At 40.5% G+C, this 8,529-nt stretch overlaps 1 long non-coding RNA gene across 1 annotated transcript; it reads left to right on the top strand.

The window, feature by feature from the left end:
- Nucleotides 1–714: 714 nt before the first annotated feature.
- On the top strand, nucleotides 715–6,111 carry LOC130453744 (uncharacterized). Its single transcript, XR_008911279.1, has 2 exons — nucleotides 715–791; nucleotides 5,452–6,111. It is a non-coding gene; the product is annotated as an uncharacterized LOC130453744 (long non-coding RNA).
- The last annotated feature ends 2,418 nt before the right edge of the window (nucleotides 6,112–8,529 follow it).

Here is an 8,529-nt window from a genome sequence, read left to right as displayed (position 1 = left end):
AAAAATTTAGTGGGAAAGTGATCATTTCATCTTGGAATTTATGATGGAAGAGAGGAAATTCAGAGGCAGTCTGGTTATGCACTTGAAATTTTGGAAGAGTAGATTTCAAAGGGTTCAGAAGAAGGCTAGGGATGATACCAAGGATTCATGGTCTACAGGAGAAGTGAGCCTGTGAGAAATGGAAAACTCTCAAGAATCAAATTCTAAAACCCAAAGGGAAACAATTTCAATGAGATGGAAAAATCAGTTATCTAGAGACCAATGTGGCTATCAGGCTTCCTGTATATCAGAGGTATTACTCTCTCTGACCATCCAAGTATTCTCTACCTACATGCCTCTCCACATGTGTCTACTCTTTCACCTTCTTGTGTGAATTTGTGGGAGAATATGTACCATACTTTGGGGGAGAACGTTCCAACTGCTGAGTTTCTTACTGTGTTATTTTACCAAATGCCTTTGCTTTGAACTACTGCAGTCTTTTGGATGATTAATAAAAATCAGCATATAGGGAGAGTCTCCACAGAGTACTTGAACCCAGAGCAGCTTTTTGGGACCCCATGTTAGATGAAGAACAACCCAGGCAGGCATACTCTTTTTTTCTTTATTCAGTGTTTTATTGGAAACTTTAACCTTGAATAATCATTTATACTTTCTTTGCCTTTCTTGTTGTTGCTGTTCAGTTGTTCATTGTGTCTGACTCTTCATGTACTCATTTAGGGTTTTCTTGGCAAGGATACTGGAGTGGTTTGCCATTTCCTTCAACAGCTCGTTTAACAGATGAGGAAACAGAGGTAAGTGATATTAAATGACTTGCCCAGGATCACACATATTTAAACTCAGGAAAATGAATCTTTCTGACTCCAGGCCCAGCATTCTATCTATCGTGCCATCTGGATGCCCCATTTATGTTTAAATTTACTTATTTCAACTCATAAAATATGAAAATACTTTCCTATTCATTCACTCTAAATCCATTTATTCTCATTTACTTTTACCTTATCTGATCATATATATACTCAATTCTTCAGATTCTACTTTTCTTCTCTACTTCTCCACACCTCTTTTTATTCCTCATACTTATCTTTCTAAATTACATCATAATATCCCATTGTACCAAAACATAATTTATTTAATTATTCCCTTATTTTTAGATCATTGGTGTAAAATTTTAATTTAGTCTCTAGTAATAGAAATATTATATTTTATGAGGTTTTTTAAGGATTATTAGGAATCAAGGAATAAAGAAATACAAAATAAGAAAACCACATGCCTAGGGCTGATTAGCCCATTCAAAACCCCCACACTTAGCTTACCCACTACATCATTGCAATGGAAGAGTAGAGACAGGTGTTAGGCAGAGAGCCAGTTAAATACTCATTGTGATCTTGCCCAGGTGGAAACTCAAGTGAGATTATAGGGAATTCTGGGAAATACCAAGGACTTCTGGGGATTGAAATCTAGGGTTCAAATCTCCATTTTATATTCCCCCCTGAGGCCCCAGAAAGACTAGTCTCTCTGCTGGGGCTTGAAAACATATCAACTTATAAATTACAACAATTTGAGGATAAGAGGAAAAAAGAACAAAACCAATCATTGCTAGGCGCATTGACAAAAAAGCCAGTTAGGGGGAAGTCCCCTTTGGCATGAAAATATACATACAAATAAATGTTCCATCAATCACACTCAAAGTTCATTCTTGATCTTCTCTTGTAGCTTGTGGTCTGTGGAGGCATCTTCATGGTGTCTTTTCCAAACAGTTCAGTTTCTGAATTTGGAGAGGTAACATGTTTCTTAACCTAAAATTTCTCTCTCAAGGAATTTAAAAGAATAATAATTTATACATTGGGTTGTTTCCAGTTTTCTTATGATTATATAATACTATGAAAATCTTTGGACTTACAGCTCTTCTATATTTTTTAAAAGATTATGTATCTTTTAAAAAAACTCTTTCTGTCTTGGAATCTATACAAAGTACTGATTCCTAGGCAGAAGAGTTTACAAGGATTAAGCAACTGGGATTAAGTGATTTGCTCAGGGTCATACAGCTAAGAAGTAATTAAGGCCAAATTTGAACCCAGGACCTCCTGCTCCAGGGCCTATCTCTCCATCCACTGAGCCATCTAGCTACTTCAAAAAAGATTATATATCTTAAAGTATTTTCAGGGATTCCATGTAGATTAGATTTATTGTACTGAGTCCTAGAGTACCAAATTGGAAACAATGGGTGTCTAGAAGTTGCTGAGATATAGATTTAGTCTGGATGAAAGGAAATGTCCCAGTAAGTGGTTCCAAAGGGGAACAGACCACCTTGGGAAGGATCTTCAAGCAGAGTCTGATGACCAGAGGTCAAGAACTCTGAGTCAGAGGTGATTCTGAGTCGGGCTTAGGAGGGAATCCGGATCTTTCATTTCAGCTCTGAAATTTAGATCTTATTGGTAATCTACAGAAAAAGAATGATAATATTTGCCACCCCCTCAACCTCACAAGGTTGTGAGAAAAACCCATTGTGAAGCAGTATAGATGTATAAATTGTAATTTTTACCTAATGCAGACAATAATGGGATATAGAGAGCATGGGGTGATAAGTGACTGTCCCTTCTATGGCGGGAAGCCCTTGTTTTGCCCTGGTCTATTGACCAATTCCCTCCCCTGTGGATTAATATTTCAGTAATGAACATGGACTAGCTGCAACAGATAAGTAATCTGGATTGTCACATGGCTTTTCCCCTTATTATTGCACAAGGTGAGAATTCCCTGTCCAGTGGGAGATATAAATAGCCCCTTTGGTGATTACCCCAAATCCCAGCCAAGAGGCCAAGGCTATTCTCAGCAGCTGGAGTCTGTCCTAGAGACTGGAACCTCTTTCCTTCCCTTCTAGCTGGGACTTTTGGGAATTCAGGCCCTTTGGGGCCTGGCCTAGAGAGAATGGAAGGGCAAGGGCAGTGCTGCCAAGTAGTTTCTAAGCCCTGAATAGAGAGGGAAGGAGCTCTGAGAAAGAATGGGTCACAGAGGGCTTGAGGGGGGAATCTCCTAAGGCAGAGTCTCTGAACTGGAGATTCATTCTGGCTCTGGCTGCCATGCCAGGACAACCTACCTTGGGATGGGGAGCATGGGAAGGGGGCAGCAGCAGGCACAGAGGAAAGCTTATGGGTCTCCACTAAACTTAAAATGACCTCAGAATATAGAATATTAGAACAGACCAAGAGAGACCTTGGAACACAAAATGATAGAACATAGAATATAGAACATCAAATCGAGATGGGACCTTAATATATTCAATGGTTAAATTCAATCTATAAATGTATTGAGTACCTAATTTGCAAGGTACTGAAAAGAGCACTGAGGAAATGAAGCCAAAATTGAAACCATCCAAGTACATCATTCTTTGTACTTATGTCTCAGTACCATCAATCAAAAAATGTTTGTTAATTATTTGGATAAATGGGATTATCTAATTCCTTTTAACAAGATATATTACAGAAATGAAATCATCCCATCCTCAAGGAGCCTAAATTCTATACAGAGTGTTAGAGCTGGAAAAGGCCTTAAAGATTATCTACCAACCCACTCATTTTAAAGAATAGAAAATAGAGTCTAGGGGCAGGGAAGTGACTCAGTGGACAGAGAGCCAGGCCTAGAGACAGGAGGTCCTGGGTTCAAATATGACCTCAGCTACTGACCAGCTGTGTGACCTTGGGCAAGTCATATAACCCCAATTGCCTATCCCTTACTGTTCTTCTGACTTAGAATTGATAACTTAGCATTGATTCCAAGACAGTTCTTAAAAAAGAAGGAAAGGAAATGGAGTCCCAAGGAAGGAAATGATTTTCCTAAGGCCACACAGCCTATAAAATTACTATTTTCAGTTAGTCCACAAGGATATTGCTCCCTTAGCTAGCATGATGGCCTCTAGGGGGTTAAGGGAGAAGGAGATACTACTAGGGCTTTCCACTTAGGCAGAAGTAAAAGGAAATTACTGTTAGCTACTTTTCTCCAAATTCTTTGACTTTGTACTATTGTCATTTTCCTAATGAAAAAATTTCCTCCAACAAGGAAAATTTCACTTTCCGGTCCTTCTGGGCCAAAAATTTGAATTAAGAGGAATAAGCCTTGATTGTTCTATACTCTGATTCTTTGCTTACAATGTTCTCAATTTCCTGAAATGTTCTCCCTGCTTTGGACCTAACTAAAATCCAATTCTCAGGCAAGTCAAGACCTTGCTCATTGGTCTTCTTTGGAAAAAAAAAAACACAAGGCAAACAACAACGAACTTACCTAAATCCTGCTCACTCTTCAAGGTTTCACTCAAATCCTGCCTCTACCAGGATGACTTTCCAGACTTCTCTAGTCCATGGTCATCCCTGTTCCCTCATATCTGACAGCATGGTCTGTGCCCCTCATTTGCGTCCATGTTTGAAGGATTCTTTATAGTATTCTCTCATTACTTCATGTATGTGAGTTTTGTGTCATCTATTAAACTATAAGCTCCCTATGAGTAAGGATTGGGTCCTATTAGGAGCTTAATAATTATTCATTGACTAGATGTAGTAATAAATTGCAACAAACATTCATGAGGTGGAAGATGTAAATTCACAGAGTAGGGAGGAAGAAAGAAAGAAGAGTAGGGATGAAGGAAGGAATGAAAGAAGGAAGGAAGAAATCATTCTCATTCCCTGTGAGTCCCTGAGAAGTAAAGATAAGCAGACCTGGGAAGATCATTAGAAAACTTGGTGGAGGGAAGGGAAAAGGAAGCCTTTTAAGGGCTGAGTTGGGAGAACTGGGGAGAGAAGCATACTAAGTCTTGGAATTAGCATTAAATAAATAAATGTCCCTTCCCCTACTCCTTTCCCCATACTCCTCATCCCTCCTCTCATCTCCACAACTACAAGGATATACCTTGGGGAAAGAGAGAGAGGGAGAGAGAGGGGGGGGAGAAAAAGAGAGAGAGAGAGAGAGAGAGAGAGAGAGAGAGAGAGAGAGAAAGAGAGAGAGAGAGAGGGAGAGAGAGAGAGAGAGAGAGAGAGAGAGAAAGAGAGAGAGAGAGAGAGAAAGAGAGAGAGAGAGAGGGAGGGAGGGAGGGAGAAGGAGAGAGGGAAAGACAGGGAGGAAGGGATGGAGGGAGAAGGGAGAGAGAGAGAAAGAGAGAGAGAGAGAGAGAGAGAGAGAGAGAGAGAGAGAGAGAGAGAGCAAGAAAGAGAGAGAGAGAGAGAGAGAGAGAGAGCAAGAGAGAGAGAGAGAGAGAGAGAGAGAGAGCAAGAGAGAGAGAGAGAGAGAGAGAGAGCAAGAGAGAGAGAGAGAGAGAGAGAAGGAAAGGGAGGGAGAAGAGAAGGGAGACAGAGACAGTAGGAGTCTGGAGTCAGATACTTTCTCTTCTCTAGGCCTCAATATCCTCTAAAACAAGAGATTTGAACTCAGTGGATTCTAAGATCCTTCTCTCGCTCTGGCTTTTAGGTTATACTTTTGACTCTTATCAGACTGGAACTTCTTTCTTGTCCCTACTCCGAACCCTGGGGAGAGCAGCCTCCATTTTTTCAGATTCTATGGAGATACTGTGTCAGAGGCTGGCACTAAAGAAAAGTGCAAGGCTGAAGAGTGTGTGGAACTGATCTCCTTGTCAGAGGTGGGGTCCCAGGAGATTGGAATCTTGAGGAGCAGAAGATCTGGCTGGTAGAGGAGTTGGTCTCTCAGTCGAAAGAAGCCAAAGAGAGAAAGTTGAATAAGACTTTCTCCTGAGGGTTGCCTACTTTTTCATGCTTGTGACTGGAAATCCTTCCCCCCAACATTTCCCAATTGAAGAGACTCACTAAAGAGAAACCTGAGAAAAGGCATTTTGAATCTCTGTCAGACTTTACCTCAGCTCCTGTTGCCCTGGGTCTGAACTGTGGCCAAGGGGCCAAACCCAGGGTGAGCCAACCTGACTTTCTCTCAGGGGGCTTAGGCTGCTAAGGCCTGAGTTCCCCCCCAAACTTGAGGAGGGAGGGGAAAGAGTTTTAGATAGAGACAGGGACCCCCTTTTTCTCACTTTCCTTTCCCATTCTTTCCCTGCCAATTATTCCTTTGTATTACCCTGATTGAGTTAATTTGACATTAAGATTGTTATTTTTTCCCCAAGCTGTGAATCAAATGTGAGTGAACAGATCAAGGGGAGACCCTTTGGTCTTGAGTAGTGGAGGAGGGACAAGAGGGACAAGAGAAAATCTGGAAGAGCAGTCATAGCTAAGGAGGGAAGGCAGAAGAGGGAAAATCTTCAAATCCCCTCTCCTCTCTGAGCCAACCCTAAACATTAGCTGTCTCCCCTGAACCCTGCTTTGAGAAGGGAGGTCTCCACTCTTTTTCTCTCTCCCAATACTGAAGGACTTAACCCCCTCAATACAACTGGAACCCCAGGATTTAATAGAATCCCATTTAAAAAAATTTTAAAAAGCTTTAGTCACCAACTGTCACCAACTGTCATCAACTGTCAGTTGTAACTCCTCAGGCTAGCAGTTTGCCTAGGAGTTTCCACACAGGATCAAAGACATCTTGATTCCTGGTGGACGGGAGTAAAAGCCAGTCACAAACTGCTACGCAAGGTTAGTTGGAACACTTGGGAAGTGAGACAGTATGAAAGAGACTGTACTAGGGCTGTCAGCAATAGGATCTAGCCATCTTGGATCCTATCTACCTAGAAACAAAGATCATGGGGATAACAACCATTTTCTAACTGTTAACTCCTGGCAGAGCATAGAAAAGATCTAATGGGAAACATGTTCAACTAATACTATGGTCAGCTAAGGTAGGAATAATTGCAATTTATTGGGGCTACTGTAAAATTTATAATACAGTGGCAGGGATGATAGATAATGTTCTGGGGACATTAACCAATATGACTATGGGATGGTCACAGATACCAATGAATTATCTAGATGTGAATTACCTCTGGCAAATCATACCCCAAATTTATGTGGTATTTGTGGTAGTGACTAACATCTTAAAGAATATCAAAGGTGGTGCCAACCTGATCTTCCAAAAGAAAATTGAACATGCTCTAGTCATCGATAATAGATTAGAGGCATTGTTTGGTCAGATCCCTATTATAACTGAGATATGCCGGTATTGCATGCAGAGGAAACAAGGATTTGGTAAGGGACCAATGTGGTGACTGTGGACATGATGGGACAGACTAATAAGGATGCTATAGTTACTAATACTAATAAAGAAACACCATTAGGGGCAGTAGAGGGAAGTGACATGCCTAATGATACAACACCAAAGGGCAACAAGGCACCAATTAATGCATCTACTAACAATCTTGCAAATGCATTAGGGGTTCAAAAGATTATGCCTTTGCTTGATATAGCTAAGGTCACTGATAACTCTGGCATGTTACATGCAAAAGTTCATAAGTTATTCATCACCCATGACTTAGAGTCTTTACATAAAGGCATCCTAAATTTTTATCAAAGCCCTATCTCGGGATCAAAGAGCTAAAAAGAGCATTCCGCCTCTATGAACCAGATTTGGGGGGTGTAGAAATTCTTTTATTTGAACTTTTTATGCCCCTGGAACATAAAAAAATTTATTGAACAAACTAGAAAAAATTCCTCACCCACAAGCTGGCCAGAAGTTTTTGAGGATCTGGGTTTTTCTAATCCAAGATCAATGACTTATCTAAGAAAATGCCTTGAGGATATAGTGCAGGGCATGAAGTAATTGTCTGAAAGACCCATGCATGGGGAAAATTTGACAGATTATCCCAAGAAAAAAAATGAACACCCAAACACGTTTATTGATTGTCTTATTGAAAAAAATGAGGGACTGTTGGGTTTTAGCCCTGATTCAAAAAAATCAGAGGCACACGTGAGTAGGCAATTTCTCAAGGGCAGTGATAAGCACTTGAGGGATTTCTTCAGGAACTATTGCCCTAAGTTTGACACCATCTCATTTAATGAACTTAGGGACATTACCACCTATCTACATGAGAACTAAGTAGATCAGGAAAGGGAAAAGAACAATCTAAAGAAAAAACTCCAAGAGACCTCTGAAATATTAAGGCAGAAAGAAACACAGGAGGTTAAGAACATGACTACCATTAAGACATTTAACAGACAAACTACACAGTATAGACATACACTCCAAAGTCAACAGAGGGTGCAAAGAGATACCAGGACTTGCTTTTTATGTTCTCATCAGGAACACATAGTAAGAAACTGCCCGATGAAACATTGCTATGAACAGGAACAAAACAAGAGAGATGGGAAAGGTCAAAATGCATATTATCAAGGAAAAGAGTATACTAACAAAAACTATGGGAGACAGGACTCTAATAGCAAGCAGTGTTGCTCTCACTTCAAACTGAGAGAACAGGAGACCCCAGACCTGAAATCCATGGAAGCAGCAATAGCTTCTGGAGCAAAACCCCATTATTCAGAAGTGGTAGTGAGGAATAATCATTATACCACATGATGCCAGGCTTTAGCATTATCTAGTAAAAAAGAGACCAATGGGGGAGGTACTCCAGGGAGGAAACATGAGGGCATAAGCATAAAG

The sequence above is a fragment of the Monodelphis domestica genome, chromosome 1 (assembly GCF_027887165.1).
Source record: "Monodelphis domestica isolate mMonDom1 chromosome 1, mMonDom1.pri, whole genome shotgun sequence".
Classification (NCBI taxonomy): domain Eukaryota; kingdom Metazoa; phylum Chordata; class Mammalia; order Didelphimorphia; family Didelphidae; genus Monodelphis; species Monodelphis domestica.
Note: the sequence above shows the minus strand (reverse complement) of the source record. Positions and strands in the feature narration are given on the sequence as shown.